The sequence below is a fragment of the Rattus norvegicus genome, chromosome 8 (assembly GCF_021556685.1).
Source record: "Rattus norvegicus strain SHRSP/BbbUtx chromosome 8, alternate assembly SHRSP_T2T, whole genome shotgun sequence".
In the NCBI taxonomy this organism is placed as follows: domain Eukaryota; kingdom Metazoa; phylum Chordata; class Mammalia; order Rodentia; family Muridae; genus Rattus; species Rattus norvegicus.
Genome location: NC_141541.1, coordinates 104554536 through 104578643, shown reverse-complemented (window position 1 = coordinate 104578643; position 24108 = coordinate 104554536). Strand labels below are relative to the sequence as shown.

The 24108-nt window shown below is 40.1% G+C and overlaps 1 protein-coding gene across 22 annotated transcripts in view; it reads right to left on the bottom strand.

The window, feature by feature from the left end:
- Tfdp2 (transcription factor Dp-2) overlaps positions 1-24108 on the bottom strand; it is a 141137-nt gene that overhangs the window by 114583 nt on the left and 2446 nt on the right. For 16 of the 22 annotated variants that reach the window (XM_087561287.1, XM_087561257.1, XM_087561259.1 and 13 more), the window contains 1 exon segment: positions 20857-20914. The gene's annotated coding sequence lies outside the window, so the exon portion shown is untranslated. 22 annotated transcript variants of the gene reach the window in all.

The window sequence follows — 24108 nt, the reverse complement described above, 5'->3', positions numbered from 1 at the left end:
AAGGAAGTATATTCTTAAAACAAAGGTGGGTAGGTGCAGGGAGACAGGTTAGAAACCTGGTCATAACGGAACGATGTCCCTTTTCAGATTAGTGGAAGCAGAACAAAGGTTTTAGATAAACAGCTATAATATCTGAACCAGAAATCCAGGTTTCCAAAAGTCTAAAACTTATTTGCATCCTAACTATTTAAAATTTTACTACATTTGTGTATATACTTATTTAGTGTATGCTGGAGAGCAGACAGGATGCACGGACCACAGCCCTTATGTGGAGGTCAGAAAACTGCCTTCAGGAGACAGTTTTTTCCTTCTGGTTTATGAGTCCCAGGAATTAGCTCAGGTCATCAGGCTTGACTGTCAGCGCCTTTACCTACTAAGCTATATTGCCAGTCCTGCATTATAATTCCTTCAAACATAGCCATATCAATTATATTTGGGTTTCTGTTATTTTATTTGGAGCCAGGATATTGCTATACAATACAGGCTGGCATGAAACCCTCCAATCTCACTGTTCCCAACTTCTTCCTGCCTCTGTCTCCCAAGGGCTAAGATTACAGTAGTATCACTATACTCTGCTACTTTCTTATTTGTTTTTGCCTCCTGATTTTCTTTTAAAAAGCAAGCAAACAAAGACAGTGCCATACAGAACCTAGGCTGACTATATAACCAAGGTTTAAACCAAGCTTAAACTCCTGATCCTCCTACCTTCAATTCCCAAATGCTAGCATTACAGGCTTGTGCTATCAGTGCTAGAGATGGAACCAAGGGCTTCCTGTACGTTAGACAAAGCAACTATTAACTATCCACTTCACATAAGAGCACTGAACACCCTTATACTTCACTATATAAATTCCCTAAAGTAAAATTCTCTCTCAGTCTCTGGAAAAACTGGGTATGTTGCTAAATCCTTAATGGCATCTTCATTCCAATACATGTAATTTTAACAGAGTATCAATATTCTTACCTAATGATAATAAAAGCTTAGGAAAACGCACATACAGAACATGATTATATATAAAAAGGTATATAAGCAAGTAATACTTTCATTGCCAATTTGACTCAAGATAAGTCACAGAACGAGTATACATTCCTAAGTATAATTCTAACACTTGACAGCAGTGGTTCTCAGCTTGTGGGTCATATATTAGATTTCTGGCATAGCAGACATTAACATTATGACTCATAACAGTAGCAAAATTTACAGCTCTGAAGTAGCAATGAGAATTATTTTATAGTTGGGGGTTACCACAACTGGAGGAATTGTATTAAAAAATCACAGCATTAGGAAAATTGTGAACCATGGCTCAAGAGACTGAGATCAGATGACCTCAAATTTGAGAACAGCCTAGACTACATGTATCAAGAGTCTGTTTAAAAGAAAAAGAAAAGGTGGGTTGGTGGTACAAACCTAGCACTCATGAGATTCAGCCACAATTAGAAGACTCCCTAGGCTACATAGAGTGTTTCAAGCCAGACAGGGAGACATAGTAAGACCCTATTTCAAAAAAGAAATTTCCATAACATATTCACTTTCAAAAATAAATTAATTAAAGAGCTTACACATGCTCATATTTAACCAATAAATCCAAAAACTACACACACACACACACACACACACACACACACACACACACACACACACAAAGTAAACTTCCTACAAACTTTGTCCCCTTACCTCATCTACAATTCTCACCACTAGATGAGTAGAATAAACAAAAACTTACTAAAATATATTTATGTTTTGGATTGTATATATTCTGAAAAAAATGACTAAGTTATTGGTACCTGAAAAGTCTGTTCATAAATATCTAAATCTACCTATGTATCTATGATTCAGCAGTTTAAAACATTGCCTGCTCTTGCAGAGGACATGGGTTCAACTCCTAGGAGCCACAGAGCAGGTCAGACATTTGTAACTCCAGCTCCTGGGAATCTGTTGCCATCTTCTGACGTCCATCTTCCGGCAGCAGGCATGCATGTGCCATACATACATGTATGCATACCCTTATGCACATAAAATGAAATAAATTAAAAATATAAAAGGCTGGGGAGATGGCCTGGTAGTTAAGAGCATTCACTGTCTGCTCTTCAAGAGGTCCGGAGTTTGATTCCCAACAACTACATGGTGACTCACAACCATCCATACTGATGCCCTCTTCAAGTATGCAGGTATACATGCAGATAGAGCACTCATATATATAAATCTTTATATATGCATATTTGTGTTATGTATGTGTATATATGTATGTATATATAGAGAAATACGTATGAATATATGCATCTTTATTACTTTTAGCATTTGTTTTTTGCTTTTTCTTTTTCCTTTATCTTTTTTATTAGATATATTTCTTTACTTACATTCCAAAGGTTATTCCTTCCCAGTTTCCTGTCCATAAGTCCCCATTCCCTCCCCTTCCCATCCCCCATATGGGTATTGCCCCAATATACCCTTATTGCCCACCTCCCATATTCCTCTGCACTTGGGGACCAACCTTGGCAGGACCAAGGGCTTCCCCTTCCCCTGGTGCTCAAACAAGGCTATTCTCTGCTACATATGCAGTTGGAGCCCTGGGTCAGTCCATGTATAGTCTTTCAGTGGTGGTTTAATCCCTGGAAGCTCTGGTTGGTTGGCATTGTTGTTTTTATGGGGTTGCAAGCTCCTTCGAGTCTTTCAAGACTTTCTCTAATTCCCCCCAAAGGGGTCCTATTGTCAGTTTGGTGGTTTGCTGCTAGCATTGACCTCTGTATTGGACTGCTCTGGATGTGTCTCTCAGGAGAGATCTAGATCTGGTCCCTTTCAGCCTGCGTTTTCTAGCTTCATCAATCTTATCTAGTTTTGGTGGCTGTATATATATGGGCCACATGTGGGTCAGGCTCTGAATGGCCATTCCTTGAGTCGCTACTCTAAATTTTGCTTCCATATCCCCTCCTATGGATATTTTCCCCCTTTTAAGAAGCAGTGGGAGCATCTGCATTTTGGTCATCCTTCTTGAGCTTCCTGTGGTCTGTGGATTACATAATCTTGGGTAATTCGAGCATTTGGGATACTATCCACTTATCAATGAGTGCATACCAAGTGTGTTTTTCTGTGATTGAGTAACCCCACTCAGGACGATATTTTCTAGTTCATTCCATTTGCCTATGAATTTCATGAAGTCATTATTTTTGATAGCTGAGTAGTACTCCACTGTGTAGAGGTACCACATTTTTTTAATCCATTCCTCTGTTGAAAGGCATCTGGGTTCTTTCCAGCTTCTGGTTATTATAAATAAGGCTGCTATGAACAAAGTGGAGCATGTGTCTTTGTTGTATGTTGGAGCATCCTTTCGGTATATGCCCAAGAGAGGTATAGCTGGGTCCTCTTGTAGTGCAATGTCCAATTTTCTGAGGAACCTCCAGACTGATTTCCAGAGTAGTTGAACCAGTTTGAAATCCCACCAACAATGGAGGAGTGTTCCTCTTTCTCCACATCCTCGCCAGCATTTGCTGTCACCTGAGTTTTTTATCTTAGCCATTCTGACTGGTGTGAGGTAGAATCTCAGGGTTGTTTTGATTTGCATTTCCCTGATGACTAAGGATGTTGAACATTTCTTTAGGTGCTTTTTGGCCATTCAATAATCCTCGGCTGAGAATGTTTTGTTTAGCTCTGTACCCAATTTTTTAATAGGGTTATTTGGCTCTCTGGAGTCTACCTTCTTGAGTTCTTTGTATATTTTGGATATTAGCCCTCTATCAGATATAGGATTGGTAAAGATCTTTTCCCAATCTGTTGGTTGCCGTTTTATCCTAATGACAGTGTCTTTTGCTTTACAAAAGCTTTGCAGTTTTATGAGGTCCCATTTGTCGATTCTTGATCTTAGAGCATGAGCCATTGGTGTTTTGTTCAGGAAAATTTCCCTAGTGTCCATGTGTTTGAGACTCTTCCCCACTTTTTCTTCTATTAGTTTGAATCTATCTGGTTTGATGTGGAGGTCTTTGATCCACTTGGATTTAAGCTTTGTAAATGGTGATAAAAATGGATTGATTTGCATTCTTCTACATGCTGACCTCAGGTTGAACCAGCACCATTTGTTGAAAATGCTTTCTTCCATTGGATGGTTTTAGCTCCTTTGTCAAAGATCAAGTGACTACAGGTGTGTGGGTTCAATTCTGGGTCTTCAATTCTATTCCAATAGTCTATCTGTCTGTCTCTGTACCAATACCATACACTTTTTATGACTATTGCTCTGTAATACTACTTGAAGTCAGGGATGGTGATTCCCCCAGAAGTTCTTTTATTGTTGAGGATAGTTTTCGCTATCCTGTGTTTTTTGTTATTCCAAATGAAGTTGAAAATTGTTCTTTCTATGTCTATAAAGAATTGAGTAGGAATTTTGATGGGGATTACATTGAATCTGTAGATTGCTTTTGGCAAAATGGCCATCTTTACTATATTAATCCTGCCAATCCATGAGCATGGAAGACCTTTTCATCTTCTGAGATCTTCCTCAATTTCTTTCTTCAGAGACTTGAAGTTCTTGTCATACAGGTCTTTGACTTGCTTCGTTAAAGTCACACCAAGATATTTTATATTATTTGGGACTATTGTGAAGGGTGTCATTTCCTTAACTTCTTTCTCAGCCTGTTTATCCTTTGAGTAGAGGAAGGCTGCTGATTTGTTTGAGTTAATTTTATACCCCGACATTTTGCTGAAGTTGTTTATTAGGTTAAGTAGTTCTCTGGTGGAACTTTTGGGGTCACTTAAGTACACTATCATATCATCTGCAAATAGTGATATCTTGACTTCTTCCCTTCCAATTTGTATCCCTTTGACCTCCTTTTGCTGTCTGATTGCTCTGTCTAGGACTTCGAGTACTATTTTGAATAAGTAGGGAAAGAGTGGGCAGTCTTGTCTAGTCCCTGATTTTAGTGGGATTGCTTCAAGTTTCTCTCCATTTAGTTTGATGTTAGCTACTGGTTTTCTGTATATTGCTTTTACTATGTTTAGATATGGGCCTTGAATTCCTGATTTTTCTGGGATTTTTATCATGAAGGGGTGTTGAATTTGGTCAAATGCTTTCTCAGCATCTAATGAAATGAACATTATCTTTGAGTTTGTTTATATAGTGGATTATATTGATGGATTTTTGTATATTAAACCATCCCTGTATCCCTGGGATGAAGCCTACTTGATCATGATGGATGATCATTTTGATGTGTTCTTGGATTCGGTTTGCAAGAATTATATTGAGTATTTTTGTGTCAATATTCATAAGGGAAATTGGTCTGAAGTTCTCTTTCTTTGTTGGGTCTTTGTGTGGTTTTGGTTTAAGAGTAATTGTGGCTTCATAGAAGGAATTTGGTAGTGCTCTGTCTGTTAAAATTTGTGGAATAGTTTGGATAGTATTGGTATGAGGTCTTCTATGAAGGTCTGATAGAATTTTGCACTGAATCCATCTGGACCTGGGCTCTTTTTGGTTGGGAGACTTTTAATAACTGCTTCTATTTCTTTAGGAGTTATGGGGTTATTTAGATGGTTTATTTGTTCCTGATTAAACTTTGGTACCTGGTATCTGTCTAGAAAAGTGTCCATTTCATCCAGATTTTCCAGTTTTATTGAATATAGGCTTTTGTAGTAGGATCTGATGATTTTTTAATTTCTTCAGATTCTGTTGTTATGTCTTCCTTTTCATTTCTGATTTTGTTAATTTGGATACACTCTCTGTGACCTCTGGTTAGTCTGGCTAAGGTTTAATCTATCTTGTTGATTTTCTCAAAGAACCAGCTCCTGGTTTTGTTGATTCTTTGTATAGTCCTTTTCGTTTCTACTTGGTTGATTTCAGCTCTGAGTTTGATTATTTCTTGGGTTTATTTATTTCTTTTTGTTCTAGAGCTTTTAGGTATGCTGTCAAGCTGGTGACATATGCTCTCTCCTGTTTCTTTTTGCAGGCACTCAGAGCTATGAGTTTTCCTCTTAGCACAGCTTTCCTTGTGTCCCATAAATTTGGGAATGTTGTTTCTTCATATTCATTAAATTCTAAGAAGTCTTTAATTTCTTTATTTATTTCTTCCTTGTCCAGGTTATCGTTGAGTAGAGCATTGTTCAACTTCCATGTATACGTGGACTCTCTGTCATTATTGTTGTTATTGAAGACCAGTCTTAGTGTGTGGTGATCTGATAGGATGCATGGGATTACTTCTATCTTCCTGTATCCATTGAGGCCTGTTTTGTGACCGATTACATGGTCAATTTTGGAGAAGGTTCCATGAGGTGCTGAGAAGAAGGTATATCCTTTTGTTTCAGGATGGATTGTTCTATAAATATCTGTTAAATCCATTTGGTTCATAACTTCTGTTAGTTTCTCTACGTCTCTATTTAATTTCTGTTTCCATGATCTGTTCAGTGATGAGAGTGGGGTATTGAAATCTCCTACTATTATGGTGTGAGGTGCAATGTGTGCTTTGAGCTTCAGTAAGGTTTCTTTTATGAATGTAGGTGTCCTTACATTTGGAGCACAGATATTTAGGATTGAGAGTTCATCTTGGTGGATTTTTCCTTTGCTGAATATGAAGTGTTCTTCCTTATCTTTCTTAATGACTTTTGGTTGAAAGTCAATTTTATTTGATATTAGAATGGCTACTCCAACTTGTTTCTTCAGGCCATTTGCTTGGAAAGTTGTTTTTCAGCCATTTACTCTGAGGTAGTGTCTGTCTTTGTCTCTGAGATGTGTTTTCCCACATGCAGCAAAATGCTGGGTCCTCTTTATGTATCCTATCTGTTAGTCTATGTCTTTTTATTGGGGAATTGAGTCTGTTGATGTTGAGAGATATTAAGGACTAGTGATTGTCGCTTCCTGTTATTTTCGTTGTTAGAGGTGAAATTATGTTTGTTTATTTCTCTTTTGGTTTCATTGCAAGGAAATTATATTCTTGCTTTCTGTATGGTGTAGTTTCTCTCCTTGTGTTGGAGTTTTCCATCTATTATTCTTTGTAGGGCTGGATTTGTAGAAAGATATTGTGTAAATTTGGTTTTGCCATGGAATATCTTGGTTTCTTCATCTATGTTGATTGAAAGTTTTGCTGGATACAGTAACTTGGGCTGGCATTTATGTTCTCTTAGGGTCTGTATGACATCTGTCCAGGATCTTCTGGCTTTCATAGTCTCTGGTGAGAAGTCTGGTGTAATTCTGGTGTCTCTGGTGCAAGTCTGCTTTTATATGTCACTTGACCTTTTCCCCTTACTGCTTTTAATATTCTTTCTTTGCTTTGTGCATTTGGTGTTTTAACTATTATGTGACGGGAGGAACTTCTCTTCTGGTCCAATCTATTTGGAGTTCTGTAGGTTTCCTGTATGTTTATGGGCATCTCTTTCTTTAGGTTAGGGAAGTTTTCTTCTATAATTTTGTTGAATATATTTACTGGCCCTTTAAGATGGGCATCTTCACTTTCTTCTATACCTATTAGCCTTAGGTTTGATCTTCTCATTGTGTCCTGGATTTCCTGTATGTTTTGGGCTAGGAACTTTTGCGTTTTACATTATCTTTGACAGTTGTGTCAATGTTTTCTATGGAATCTTCTGCCCCTGAGATTCTCTCTTCTATCTCTTGTATTCTGTTGGTGATGCTTGTATCTACGGCTCCTTGTCTCTTCCTTTGCTTTTCTATATTCAGGGTTGTCTCCCTTTGTGCGTTCTTCATTGTTTCTATTTCCATTTTCAATTCCTTCACCTGTTTGGGTGTGTTTTCCTGTAATTCTTTCAAGGATTTTTGTGTTTCCTCTCAAAGGGCTTCTACTTGTTTACTTGTATTTTCCTGCATTTCTCTAAGGGAGTTCTTTATGTCTTTCTTAAAGTCTTCCATCATTATCAAAAAATGTGACTTTAAATCTAAATCTTGCTTTTCTCGTGCGTTTGGATATCCAGTACTTTCTTTGGTGGGAGAACTGGGCACTGATGATGCCGAGTAGTCTCGGTTTCTGTTGCTTAGGTTCCTGCACTTGCCTCTAGCCATTGGGCTGTCTCTGGTGTTTGCTTGTCTTACTGTTTCTGAGAGTGACCTGACCCTGCTGTAGGCCTCTGTGTCAGCACTCCTATAGAACTGTTTTCCTGTTTTCTTTCAGCCTTTCCTGAGAACAGGTGCTCTGATTTCAGGTGTGTCGGCACTTCTTGAGACTGTCTTCCAGCTCTAGGCACGGGCAGGAATCAAAGGGTCCTGCCCCTGATTGCTCATGTAGGTCCTTACACCCTTCGGGCACAGTTGGCACTATGCAATTCCCTCTTGGGTCTGGACTGTGGGAAGAAGGTATTCTCCTCTGACTTCTTAAGTATCCACACTTCTGATGTTCCAGCTCTCTCCCCCACGGGATTTAGGTGCAGGGAGCTGTTTGGTCGGTTCATTTCGGTCCTGGGCACAGACCAGAACTGCAGGTACCAGTGGCTGTCTGATCCTATATCTGTGTCCAGAGGCACTGTGTAGTTTCCCCTTAGACCAGGGATGTGGGCCGAGGTGTGCAGAGGTGGCAGTTTGTCCTGTGGCCTTGGGATGTCTACACTTCTGGGTGGTCTGCTCTTCCCCACGGGATTTGGGTGCAGAGAACTCACTTTTAGCATTTTTAAATGATATCCTACTACATTTTTTCCCTCATTTAACATACAATCTATCAATAGCACTAGCTCTTTTTGTAGTGACAGTTTTGTAGCTAGGGCATAGTTATAGCTATACAAATCTGCATGTAACAATATACCATAAAGTTATATATAAAATCATAAAGCATAAGTACATGGAAAACCTGTAAGTACAGCTAATCATATTATATCAAATTCAATTTCCTGGATTTGATAATCTACTGTAGTAAATCATATTTGTTATCACCAGAGGGAAGATGAGCAATGGTTATGTGGAACCTCTCTGTAGTAGTGTGCAACAACTACTTGAGTCTATTGCCACATTTTAAAATAAAAAGGGTTAGAGTTGATAGCTCAGTGAAGATCTGAGTTCAAATCCCTAGAATCAATGTAAAGCCATGCACATAGCACATGTTTATAATCTTAGTGGTTCTTCAGTGAGATGGGAGGCAGAGATAAGAGGATCACAGCAGCACTCCAGCCAAATGGTCTGCTTTACAAAGCAGTGAAAAAACAAAGAAATCTGATGTCAAACAAAGTAATGGAGGACAGACACGAGAGGCCATTCTCTGACCTCTACACACATCACATCCAAACATACATCATACACACTCACATGCATACACATTACACACAAACACACATGCAATAAAAATCAGGTATGGTGGCACAGGCCTGTAACCTCAGAACTTTGGAAACTAATCTTGGAGACTCACAAGTTCAAAGCCAGCCTGAGCTACACATTGAGACCCTGTCTCAAGAGAAAAACAAATGGAGACAGAAAATGTGTACATGTAACTCTTTATTTGTTACTGTACTATCAAGGCAAAAGAGAGAAGTCAAATGATATAAAACAAATAAACAATACAAACCAAACCAGACAGTGAAATGCCATTTGCCAGCACCTTCTTGACTTCCCTGTTTCCCACCCACCCCATTACTTCTCTGCAGAAACATTCATCATCCTGGTCTTCCTGTTCCTTACATATTTGCCTGAGGTTTCTCCTGTTCTTTCTTTTCAAGCCAGGGTCTCTTATGTAGCCCTGGCTGTCCTAAAACTTGCTGCCTAGAACTCAAAGAAATACACCCTCCTCTGCCCCACTAAGTGCCACTTGCCTGGTTTGCTCAGGTTTCTTTAACAAACACACAAATAAAGAAGATAAATTAGTATGCTTTTGCATTTTTAAGGGACCTGAGGATCACATCAAAGCCAAGTATGTAGCTCTGATAGTAGAATATTTATCTGACATATACAAAATGCTGCATTCATTCCCCCCACTGTTAAGTCAGATGTGGTAGCACATACCTATAATCTTGATACTTAGGAGATAGGAGCAGGAAGTTCAGAAGTTCAAGGTTATCTCTGGCTATAGAATTAAGGCCATTCTGGGATATATAAAACCCTGTCTTAAAGTAAAATTGTGATGCTTATGAACCATTATAATGACCAGTATGGTCAAATATCCCCAAAGGTTCAACAGTGGTACTTACTCACATCTTTGGCTCTAACCAACGGTCCACTCGATAGGAGGTGCTATGTGCCCAGTCCTATACACCTGGCCAACTCCCCATAGTTGGTAAGGAACATGGAACCCAAAGAACCTACTGCTGCCACGTTCCCAAACGAATATAATTTCTAACTGCATTATTATTTATCCTCATCTGAGCACTAACCCACAGAAAAGAGCACCTCTGATCCCGTATCAAAGAAGCTTCGTTTTACAGGAGTCACAAATAGAAATATACACCTGGTCGAAATGCAGAGAACAACTATCTATGGGGGTCTGGACTCAATGGATACATCTACAACACAACTCCTACACCTAAGGTCAGGGAACAGGAGGCAGAAGATTGTAAAAACCAGAGGAACAGGATGTCAACTGTGTGAGATCTTGTCTTCTATACATGATAGGGAAGCTGCTCTTACGAAATCTCTACACTATGATTGCTTCAACAAAACTCACACAATGATACCACCAGACAGGACAATGAGGATGGAGAAAAATCTCACAAGACCCCCTAAGGACAGCTGCAGGAAATTAATGACAGCTGAGAAAGAGAGAATCCCTCTTCACAGGGATGAGCTGCCCCTACTTGGTTATCCAATACCAAATGGTCACCCCTAAAAACATACAAAAAATAATACTAAATGACTCCGCAAGTTGCATTTATATATTAATTCACACACACACATATGCACACACGCACACATGCACATATACACTCACTCACTCATACACACACACATTATGTTGGGTAGACTTTTTTTGTTTTTTGTTTTTTTTCTTTAATCAACTTGAGATAAGCTAGAGACATCTGAGAAGAGAATACCTCAACTGAGAAAATGCTTCAATCAGACTGGCCTGTAGGCAAGCCTGTGGGACATTTTCTTGATTGATGGATGATTGATGTGGCAGGGCCCACCCCACTGTGAGCTGTGGCATCTCTAGGCAACTGGACCTATGGTGAATAAGAAGGCAAAGTGATCAAACCAAATGGAACAAGGCAGTAAGCAGCGCTCTTCCACAGTCTCTGCTTCAGTTCCTGCCTCCAGATTCCTGTCTTGAACTCCTGCCCTGACAGCCCTCCATAATGAACTACAACTTAACCTGAAATAAACTCTGTCCTTCCCAAGTTGCTTGTTTGGCCATGGTACTTATCATGGGAACAGAAACCTAACTAGCAAATACATACAGATACATAGACACAAATTAGACAAAAGGGGGCCATCAATTTAAGAGAGTGAGGGGGGGCAACATGAGAGACATTGGAGTGGGGAAAACTGGAGTGAGGAGAAGGAGTAGGGAAATTATACAAATACGGTATCCATGTCTTTTTATATACTGATTTTATTTTTCACTGCTTTATCTTAGTTACCCTCCAGAACTTAATGGTAAGACCCTATTTCTGTAAACACTAAATACTTGAGTCATAAAACATAAAGAAAATGAAGCTGGTACTACCTTGGAAGCTTCATCCCTATAGGCTAAATTTCATAATGCTAGAAGGTGCTATATATGCTACCAAAACAAACAACAAACAAACAACCCTACACACCCAAAACCCAGTCTTACCCCAGCTGTGAACCCAAGTAAACTACATAAGTACTGCCCTGGAAAGACAGACATGCCCACTGCTACAATACAGGCTTCAATGACTAGACTTAAGGCCTACAAGACAGAACCCCTATTTGACACCATTATAGAGCCAAAAATCTGTGGCTAGATAGGTCCTTAGGTTCTGCTTAATGGACACAGTATTTAAATGACTCCTAGTGACTTATTGCTATACATATAGATTAGTGTATCTCTCAACCCTCATTAGAGAAGCTGTTTCTCTCAACAGATAATAATTAAAACAGAGATTCACATCTGGTCAACACATAGAGACCCACATCTGTCAATACATACAGACCCACATCTGGTCAATAGAGACCCACATCTGTCAATACATAGAGACCTGCGTCTGATCAATACATAGAGACCCACATCTAGTCAATAGAGACCCACATCTGGTCAACACGCAGAGAATAAGAGAATAAGGAGAGGTTCAACTCTAAAAGGAACATCTATATCATCTGTGATGTGACACAATTCTTGGAGCAATGTGAACAAACACCCACTTGCCCCAGATAAGGAACTAACAACAAACCAAAGTGAGGATACCACCAAAGTTCAACCTGATGAGTCAATGAGTCTTACTGGGGTTACTTATGGGAGCAGAAATGACTCCAAGACAGCTACATCACCATGAGCTCACCACAGCTCATGAAAGCAGGAAACCTGGAGTTCACTGTGCAACTTGCAAGCAGCTCAACAGGTTGGAGAATATCACTTTCAGGAGTCTGGCTGGTCTGAGTCTTCTAAGCAGCCCAGCCGCTCTGAGAGTATCTCTCAGCAGTCCTGACTGCTTATATAAGTGGGGGAGGAAGAACTTGCTGAATCTGGTCAGTGTCAGTGGCTTCATGAAACCTTTGGGTTGTTTACTTTCTGAGCTTAATGCACTTCCCTACAAGATGGAATATTTTACTTTCTTTTAGAACACCCTGTCTTAATTAGCTTCCCTCTAAGACAGAGGCTTTCTCTCCAAGGAACTGTTCTCTGCAAGGCTAATGGATCACAGAGGAAGAGGGGTTGACAAAGGACTGTAAGAACCGGAGGGTGAGATGACTGTAAGGAAACTGCTTTCCAGACACAGCAGGCCACTGCACATAGGAAGTCACAGTGGTTCTCACAGAATTCAAGCCAGGCAAAATCCTATCAAGGAGAGGGACAGGTGGGCACAAAGTCCCGCCTTAGCTGAGCAGACATGGACAACGGATAGCTTCTTGGAGAAGGAGTTAGTTTTCTTTAAGGGCATGACCCCAGGCAGACTGATCACTCCAATGCAAGCCCCGCATCCCACTTTTGGAGCAGCGCAAACTGGACCTCATGCATTTTTAAAAAGACAGAAAAGTTGAATGGATTGGGAAGCAGAGGTGAATCTGGAAGGATCTAGGAGAAGAGGAGATAAATATGACCAACATGCACCGTGGGGCTGGGGGAAGAAAGTGTCCTATGATCCCAGCACTCAGAAGGTTCAAGCAGGAGGACTGCTGGGAGTTCTAGGCCAGCCTGAACTATAATGTGAGACCCTGTCTCTAAACAAAAACCAAGAAAAAATAGGAAAAAAACCAAGATTTGAAAATAGGAAAAAAAATCCTGAATCAGATATATAGACACCAAGAAGGAAAACAGACAAAATACTTCTAAAACAGAAAAGACATGAAACAAGAAATTATTAAAGAAACAGAGACAGCTATGAGGGCACAAACTTGTAATTCTAGCAACTGAGATGTAGTGGCAGGAGAGTCAGGACTGGAAACCAGCCTGGGTTACTTGAGACCCTGTCTCAGAAGGCAAAACAAAGGAAAAGTCATTAAGCTAGACAGAAATGTAGAAACCAGTAAACACAAGGCTATTTCATATCTCACCACAGAGCAGAAAAAATTTACTCAACACTGCAACTCCCATCAGCTTCTAGAAAGAACAGTGACGATTAAACAAAGGAATAGGATGGTCCTCTTCCAAGAAACTAACACACAAGAAAGACCTGCACTGGCTCAACTACGCTGCGTTGAGCCTTCGATCTAACAGCTTTTCATGGACAGAGTTCCGGCCAGCTTTTACCACCTCACTCTCTATTCCCAACAAATGACCAAAGTTTTTTAATTGTGGAGGAAAAACTGTAACATGAAATAAAGAAATTAACAAAACAGGAAACAGTAAAATAATAAGCAAACTGTTTTGTACAGCAATAGGAACAAGAGTTAAACTTGTATAGTTTCAGTACTCAGAAGGCTAAAACAGAACTGTCAGGTCAAGGGCAGTCTTGGCTACCTAAGAAATACTTAAAAAACAAAAAAACAAACAAACAAACAAACAAAAAACAGGCAAACAAAAGGATAAACTGTATTCAACAAAAACATAATTTTTGTTCGAGATGGCCGGGTCAGTAATTTACCTGTAATGAGTGAGCAGCACAGCGGGACAGATGGTGACCACTGAGTCCCTGATGCTTGCTGCCCAGCCAGCCCAGCCACACTGTTGTTTCCAGGTTAGGTGAGAGACCTTATCTCAAAAGGTAAGGTAAAAGAAGTGAAAAAGACACCAAATGTCAACTTCTAGCCTCTATAAGCATGTACTCACGCACGTACAGGCATGAACACGTGAATACATATACACACTGCGCGCACACACACATACACACACACACACACACACACACACATACTCACATACATAGATATATCTGACAAAGGATTAATATGCAGAATACATAAAGGATTCTTAAAACTATACCCCAGTAAGAAAGCCCAATTTCAAAACGGGCAAGGATACCTGCAGTCTCAGCTACTGATAGGACGCTGAGGTGAAAGGACCACTTGAGCCTATAAGTCAGGGACTAGGCAACACAGCCAAATCCACCTTATGGGAGGATGATAAAATACAAAGGACTCAGACAGAAAAATATACACGATATAAAAAGGCCCAATAAGAACATGAAAAAATGCTTGCTACCACTGTTCATTAACAAAATACAAACCAAAACCACAGTGAGATACCAACTCACACCCAACAGAATGATCAGACCTTGTGCATATATACAGACACATGTAACCATGTCCTGCTTCAAGGTGGACTTGAACATTCATGTCCAAAGTAGCACTAATCGCAATAGTTAAGGTCTAGGAAAGAACCTAAGTATCTATTGAAAGACGAATTTATAATCACAGTGGAAAAGAAAGCTTTAAAAAGGAATGAAATTCTCATATATACTATAATAACACTAATGAAGCCTAAGGACATTATCACAAATGAAAAGACCCAGTCACTGAAAGATAAGCATTTTATGACTTAATGAGGTAACTAGAGAAGCTGACTCATTAAATAAAATGTTACTGTCCGGCCTTGGGGAAAATAGAAACGGGGAACTATTATTTAACTGCTACAAAGTTTCAATGTGAAAGATAAGACCTACTGGAGACAGGTGGTGGTTGGTGGCACAACAGAACGAACAAACCTGAAAACACTAACTGGGGGTTTGTTTATTTGTTTGTTTTGAGACAGTTTCTGTGTGGCTCTGGCGGTCCTGGAACTCATTCTGTAGACCAGGCTGGCCTCCCACTCAGAGATCTGCCTACCTCTGCCTCCTGAGTGCTGGGGTTAAAGGCACGCACCACCAGCAGCTGGTTAAACTGTGTTCTTAAAAACAGTTGAGACAGTAAATGTATGTTATATGTATTTTGTTACAAAAAAAAAGTGGAGGACTAGGTTAATATCTCAACAGTAAAGTGATGGCCTGGGATACCATGGGAAGAGCCCTGAGTTTAGTCCCTGGCATTGAGCATTGGGTAAACCTTGGACCAAATAGCAGACAGAGAGAAAACAAAGGAATGCCACACAACACAAGATCTCTCTCTTTTTTTCTTTTCTTTCTTTCTTTTTTTTTTTTCTTTTTTTCGGAGCTGGGGACCGAACCCCAGGTCCTTGCACTTGCTAAGCGCTCTACCACTGAGCTAAATCCCCAACCCTACACAAGATCTCTCAACAACACTAGAAACAAAGTAACTCCCTCAAGGTACTCAGGAGGATTAGTATCAAACCATAATGTCAAATTCCTTTTCAAAATGTCAGTGAGGAACTGGAGAGATGGCTCAGTATTAAGATCACCTGCTGCTCTTGCGGAGGACCTGGGTTTGATTCCTAGCACCCACATTAGCTAGCTCACAACCACCTGTACCTCCAGCTCCAGGAGATCTGGTGCCCACTTCTGCCCTCTTCAGCATCTACACACACACGGGACATACAAACACAAAGACATATGCATATATACAAATAAAAATAAAATATTCAATTTTAAATAAAAAAGACTAACCATTACACTCTTGGTGGTTACATAGTCATATATAGATAAACAAAGACTATTCTGAGAACTGTACTGTTAGGGGAGTCTGATAAACAAGCATCATCACAGAGCTAATCAAACCTAGATGGTACAAACTAGACACTATGGTGATACCATGTGCACATGCAAGTCTATGAACGTGCACATGTGATCCAATCAACATATGTGACCAACCCAAAATCTGAGGCTGGGGGCAGCATAACAAGGCATACAGTTCTGCAGCATACTTTTTCTCATTAAGTAGATAAAGATACTCTTAAATGATGATGATGAAAAAGCATAATGCACCAAATAGACCAGTAACGTGACTTATTATCACTATCAAGTACTATGCATTATACACTATTATATGCACTATATTCTTTTATGACTAGTATTCTACCAATATATGAATAAGGTGTTAGACTGCATCGCCATAATATCCTTACAGGACCCCTATCATTATGAAACATTATGTAGCTCATGACTCTACTACAGCTATGTAAAACTGTTAACACTGAGGCTGGTGAGATGCCCATGTACAGAAGCACACATCTGTAACCCCAACACAGGCAGGGGAGGGGGATAATGCAACAGCTGGATGACTGGGCTTGCTGCATGCATACACATGAAAACATACATGCACAGCATACACGCAAACCTGCTAACACTAGTGGAAAAGGAATAATGACCATCACAAATATTTTATGTTACTTTTGTAACTTTCTTTTCTACTTTCTATGGCATAAAATTAGTTCAAAATGAAACACTAAGGCTGGGCTAGGGCTCAGTTAGTAGAATACTTGCCTCGCATGAATGAAGCTCTGATATCCATCCCCAGCACAACACAAAACCAAAACAAGTCCAAGCCTATAATCCCAGCACTCAGGAGGGGAAGGGAGAAGGATCAGAAGTTCAAGGTCCTCCTCAGCTATACAGTGAATTCAAGGAAAGCTTGAAATGTCTCAACAAAAAAAAATTATTGGGGCTGAAGAGCTTAGTGGTTGAGAGCTTCCTGTTCTTCCAAAGGACCCAAATTTGATTCCCAGCACTTACATCAAATGTCTCAGAACTGTCTGTAACTTCAACTCCAAGAGACACAACACCCTCTTCTGGCCTCATGAGGGTAAGTGCACACACACAGTACACACTCACACATGCATACTCACATAGAAATAAGAATAAAATGACACATTTTTATATATACATAAAGACATAGAGTACTATCCTTGCATGTGCAAAGTTCTGCTATTCCCAGCCCTGCAGAAGTGAGAAGGAGGGAGAGGAGGAGGGGGAAGAAGGAAAGAAAGAAAGAAAGAAAGAAAGAAAGAAAGAAAGAAAGAAAGAAAGAAAGAAAGAAGAGAAAAGGGAACAGGGGAAGGAGAGAAGAAAGAAGAAAGGATGAGAGGGATCAGGGTTATAACCAACAAAAACAGTAAAAAGAGGGAAGGATACAGATCTTACCAGTCCCTAAGTCAGTATAGTCTCCCCCGGGAAGAAAGGGCTCAGGACTAGACAGAGTGCTACAAGGATGCTGGTAATTATCTGCTTCTGGTCTGAGACAGGTAGTTCTATTTATCGAAAATTCATCAACTGGTATGATTATTAAACACAGAATTTTTAAAAATATATCACATTTCCCCGAAGTATTTTAATTTTTTAAAAAATAATTATCTATTTCTTTTATGTATATGAGTACACTGTAGCTATCTTCAGACACACCAGAAGAGGGCGCCAGATCCCATTACAGATGGTTGCGAGCCACCATGTGGTTGCTGGGAATTGAACTCAGGACCTCTGGAAGAGCAGTCAATAATCTTAACCACTGAGCCATCTCTCCAGCCCCAAAGTATTTTCATTTAAAATAAATTATTTATTTTTATTATATGTATATTCATGTTTTGCCTGCATGTGTGTAATACCAGCAGAGGCCAGCAGAGAGCATCCAATCCCCTAACTAGAGTTGTTAGCCACTGTGTTGATGATGGGACTTGAACCCTGGTCTTCTGAAAGAGCACAAGTGCTCCTAACCATCTTTTAAAAGATTTTGACCTATTCTATGCATCTGAGTGTTGGCCAGCATGTGTGTATATACTATGTGCTTGCCTTTGCCTTTGGAGGCCAGAAGATGTCAAATCCCTGGGATGAGAATCGTAGGCAGCTGTGTGCTACCATGTTGATACTGAGAACTGAACCCGGGTCCTCTGCAGGTACTCTTAACCACTGAGGTGTTTCTCCAGCCTCCACTTCAAGTATTTTTAAGATGGTTTTGCCTCTACGAGCAAAACTATGAGGAAGATTTAAAATTCTTTCAATTTAAAGTAGTCCAATACTAATAAAACAAGTCAAAAGGCAAACCGAGACCACTAGGCATAGCAGAGTCCTAAAAGTAAACATGGCCTATTACTCTCCTCATTTTGGACTCCAGATCACCTGTGGTTTTTTTTTTTTTTTTCTTTTTTTCTATTTTTCGGAGCTGGGGACCGAACCCAGGGTCTTGCGTTTGCTAGGCAAGCGCTCTACCACTGAGCTAAATCCCCAACCCTTTCACCTGTGTTTTTAAAGAAATACAGAAATGTACACAGGATAATCAAGAGCTAAGAATAAGAGTAGACAAGATAGAGTGCATAATTGGAGTGTTATCCAACGCTGAGAAGATTCAAATCTGTGACTACTGTGGCTAATTCTGCCAAACTGACAGAATTTAGAACACAGAGAAGCAAGGCCCTGGCTGTGTCGATGAAGAACTCTCTGGATAAGAGTGACTGGGGCAGGAAGACCCATGGTAACCGTGAGCAGCACCATCCTCAGGACTGGGGACACAGACTGCATAAAAGGTAGAAAGCTGCAACAGGACCAGCCGCTTCGAGCTCTTCTGCAGTGACTTCTCCACCATAGTAGACTGTGCCTCAAATAGTAAAGTCAAAATAAACCCTTCCTGGGGTTGGGGATTTAGCTCAGTGGTAGAGCGTTTGCCTAGCAAGCGCAAGGCCCTGGGTTCGGTCCCCAGCTCCGAAAAAATAAATAAATAAATAAATAAATAAATAAATAAATAAATAAATAAATAAATAAATAAATAAATAAATAAATAAATAAGGGTTCGGTCCCCAGCTCCGAAAAAATAAATAAATTAATTAATTAATTAAGTAAGTAAGTAAGTAAACCCTTCCTGGAGCTGGAAACATCCCAGTGGTTAAGAGGACTGCTGCTCTTCCAGAGGAAGGAAGGTAAGTACCGAGCACCCACATTAGATGGCTCGTAACTCCTAACTCCAGCTCCAGGAGAGCCAACACTTCTTTCTGTACAGGTGCCCACGTTCTCATGGCAGAAGCACAAGCACATACATACACATAAGAGTAAAACAAATCTTTTTAAAAATAAACCTTTTCTTCTTTAAATGAGTTTTGTCAGATAGTTCATCACAACAATAAAAAAAAAGGTAACTAAGACAGTGGGTATTACAACATACAAACTAGAGCTGGGCCTGGTGACTCACTCCTATAATCACTGAGGAGGAAGAGGTGGGCAGATCTCTGTGAGTTTGAGGCAGCCTGTTCTATATAGGAAGTTCCAGGCCTGCTGGGGGTGCATAGTGACACTCTATCTCAGAAGGAAGGAAGGAAGGAAGGAAGGAAGGAGGGAGGGAGGGAGGGAGGGAGGGAAGGAAGGAAGGAAGGACAGAAGGAAAGAAGGAAGGAAAGAAGGGTAAAGAAAAAATGAAAGAAAAGAAAAAGGGCTGGTTCAGCGGTTAAGAGCACTGACTGCTCTTCCAGAGGTCCTGAGTTCAAATCCCAGCAACCACATGGTGGCTCACAGCCATCTGTAATGGGATCCGATGGCCTCTTCTGGTGTGTCTGAGGACAGTGGCAGTATAGTCATATACATTAAATAAATAAATAAATCTTTTTTTAAAAGGGAGAGAAGGAAGAAAGAAAAGGAGAAAGAAGGCTTCTGATTTTATACATAAGTATTTCACTAAAAATAGGATGGTTATTCAAAACAGATACAGATTATTTTAAATTCATCCAAGTGGCTACCAGTGTCACAGTAATGGGGTCGGGGTGGGCAGGGAGGACCCATTACTATGTATGCCGATTGCTATAGGAATCTAATAACTAGATGTCAAACCAGAAAGCCCTCTATCCTTCCTGCAAGAGAAGTAGAAACTGAAAGCTGTGAGGCGGCTCCCGGGAAAGTGCTTACCATGTACACATGGGGCTGAGCTCAGGTCCTCAGGCCTCATGGAAGGGCCAGGTGCAGTGGCACATGCACACAATCCCAACACCAGGAAGCCAGCCTCGGGCCAGGTGAACAGTAAGTCTAGTCAAGTCAGTGAGCTCTGGGTTCAGACAGACTGACTCAAAAACTGAGGAGACTGAGGAAGACACTTGACAGTCACCTCGGGCCTCTACATACATGTGTGCACACACATGCACCAGCACCTGCATGGGCATGTGCATACACACGAATGCATATAGACCAAAAAACTTAGAAAATGTTTTCACCCAAGAAAATGAGTGAAATTCACTCTTTGTACACATGTATGTATGTATGTATGTATGTATGTATGTATGTATTTAGAAATAAGGTCTTACTATATCTCCTAGTCTAACTTTTAGCCTCAAAATTCCTATGTAGCCCATGCTGACATGACTCATACTTCAGTGTCCTGAATGGTGAAAAAACAAGCTTCGAATTCTTCTTTGTACAGGGAATTTACTATATATGCATATGTTTATAGCACATATGCGTATTTATATAAATATATAGAGTATTTACATAAATATATAGATATAGGTATACAAACACATATACAAACACATACATACCTAGTCTATCAAGGCGCTCTCTTCAGCAGTTTGTCAGAATGCTTATTTCAATAGGAACCTAGAATAAAGTACGGAGAGAAAAAAATCTTTTTATATAATATTTTCTATTTTTATAATAAAGACATATACAACCTCTTGTTTTTAAACACACCATTTTCATGATTACATATTTAACTTACCACACATACCCATATCCCTGTTAATAACAGCAACATTAGCCACCGGAATCTTACGAAGTATTACGACTAGTAACAGAAATGGCCATTGTGATTGCTATTGTATTTTATCTTCCCTTTGAAATAAACGACTTTTCTTTTCTTTCAACAGCTTTTACATTTATATAACCTGTTTTATCTTGGGGGAAGCACACATGCCCCACCCAGCACCTGTGTGGAGTTAGTTCTCCTTTCACCTTCACGAGCGATCTGGGAATTGAACTCCTACCATCAGTCTCATGTGGCAAAAGCCTTTACCTGAACCATCCTGACAGTGCTTTTCCACAGACTTTAGGTTTCATGTCATTTCATAATATTCCTCTTTATTTCTGGCTTTCACCAATTCAATTTCTAATAAGTATAACGGAGCAAGAGAAAAATAAGTCTTACATATTTTGTTACAAAGAAATCTGCTTGGGATTGAGAGATGGCTCAGTGATTAAGAGCATTTACTACTCTTGCAGAGGACCCAAGTTCAATCCCCAACATTCATGTGGGGACTGTTCACAACCATCTGTAACTCCAGCTCCAGGAGTCTGACACCTCTGGCTTTCTTTGACAGATGCACTCAAATGGAGATGCACAAACACACACACATACAAACGATTAAAAAACATACAAGTAAGCCTTAAAAATTAATGTATATGACAGGTGGTGGTGGCACATGCCTTTGATCCTAGCACTCAGGAGGCAGAGGCAAACAGATCTTTGTGATTTTTGAGGCCAGCCTGATCTAAACAAAGTTACACAGAGAAACCCTGTTGGGGGATGTATGTATGTATGCATGTATATATGTATATGTATATCATATATTTTTTTAAATGTTAAGCCTTCTTAACAATATACATCTAAATTCATAGGATAGAGAGACGGATTCTCCATCTTTCAGCTGTGGTTTCTGTTCTTGCAGAGGACCAGACAGCTCAGCTCCCTGTGCCCCTGTGGGCTCACAACTGCCTGTAACTACAGTGCTGGGGATCTGATGCCCTTTTCTGGTCACCACAGGTGACTACACACAGGCACACACATAAATACACATATAAATAAATGTCATCAAGTTTAAAGAGAACTGGCAGAACCAGGTATGGTGGACTGTGCTTGTAATTTCAGCCAAAATAAACCAAGTGAGTCTGAAGAAAATAGCAGGACCCTATTAAGTTAGTTCTCTATTGGGAAGTGCTGACCCATACTTGAGTATCTTTTAAAAGCCCTCTTCTGTTCCTTAAAATAGAACTTAAATCCTATGAGATAGATACTAACATTAATCCCATTTCACAGACAAAGAAACTGAGGTTTATTGTACAGCCAGAATTTAAAACCAAACAAAGCCAGCTACAGGATTTATCTTCTTAATTAACAAGAAATTAAAAGTCTTGGGCTGGGCTGGGGATTTAGCTCAGTGGTAGAGCGCTTACCTAGGAAGCGCAAAGCCCTGGGTTCGGTCCCCAGCTCAAAAAAACAAAAAAAACAAAAAAAAAAAAAAAGTCTTGGGCTGGAGAGATGGCTCAGCGGCTAAGAGCACTGACTGCTCATCCAGAGGTTCTGAGTTCAAATCCCAGCAACCACATGGTGGCTCACAACAATCTATAATGAGGTCTGATGCCCTCTTCTGGTGTGTCTGAAGACAGCTACAGTGTACTTATATATAATAAATAAATAAATCTTTTAAAAAAAGAAATTAAAATCTTAACTTCTACCCCAGGCACTTAAGCCTATAATGTCAGAGCTCAAGACTAAGACAAGAGGCCTAGTACAAGCCTAGATCAGCTACACAGTAAGTTCTAGGTCAGCCTGTGTTACAGTGTGAGGCCCTGTCCCAAACAAACAAGGGTTTAATTTATATGATTATGAATTAGCAGGATGTGACTGCCAAAGAAACAATTCTGTTTTAAAACCAATGTAAAGCCAGGAATAGGCTCATATCCATAACCCTGAGGAAGGAGAACAGGGGCAGAAAGAGAGGAGCATACCCGGCAAGCCAGCCAGTCTAGCCCATCAATGAGCTCATGGTTCTATAAGAGACTGTCTCCAGCAGACAGGGTGGAGAGCCCCGGAGAAACGGCTTTGACCTCTACCCTCCATACGTGTACACATTCACAGATAATGGTATCTGCATATGCACATTCACACTGAACAGAGAGAATAGTATAACCCATGAATAAGTCATTGGTCCTGTGAAGAGTTTCAGATGAAAACAGTGACAGAAAAAATCCTTCAGAAAAGTTTAATGATAAAAAATATTTTGTCAGGCCCTGGGTTCGGTCCCCAGCTCCGAAAAAAAAGAACCAAAAAAGAAAAAAAAATTTTGTCAGCCATGTGTTGTGACACATGCCTAAAATTCTAGCACTTGGGAGGCAGGCAGTGCAGGCAGAGCTCTGTGACTTTGAAGCCAGCCTGGTCTACATAGTGAGTTCCAGGACAGCCAGAGCTATATAGTAAGACCCTGTCTTGGGGGACCGGGAAGTATTTTGTCTAAAGAAGAAAAAGAGCTACCAGGTGTCAAGTGCACACATGTAATCCAAGTACTCGGCAGGCTGTGTGGGACAAGAAGATTGCCATAAGCTTAAGGGCAGCCTGAGCTACCTAGTAGGTAAAAGGCCAGCCTGGGCTATTCAGCAAAATCCACAAAAGAGAAGGGAAAAGGAAGAGGAGAAACAATGGATTGTAGGCATCTTTTAATATCTGAAATGAGAACATACCATGAAAATACAATTTCCAGTTCAGTAAAAAGAAATAACTTATAAAAGTCTGTTATGTGGTGGTACATGCCTGTAATCCTAGCAACCGGGAGTAGGGGTAGCACGGGAGTTTGCTGCAAATTTGAGGCCAGCCTGACTACATAATCAGTAAGTTTAGGGCCAGCCTGGAATATATAGCAAGAACCTGTCTCAAAATGCAGACTAACAAAATAGTTATTCAAATAATTCTGTCTCAGAAACTATGAAAGTAGACTCTCGAAAATGTAAAAATGAAAGTTATCTTGCAAACCATTTCTAAGGGTTCATTAGCCTTCAGGAACCCTTAAAGTCCTATTATC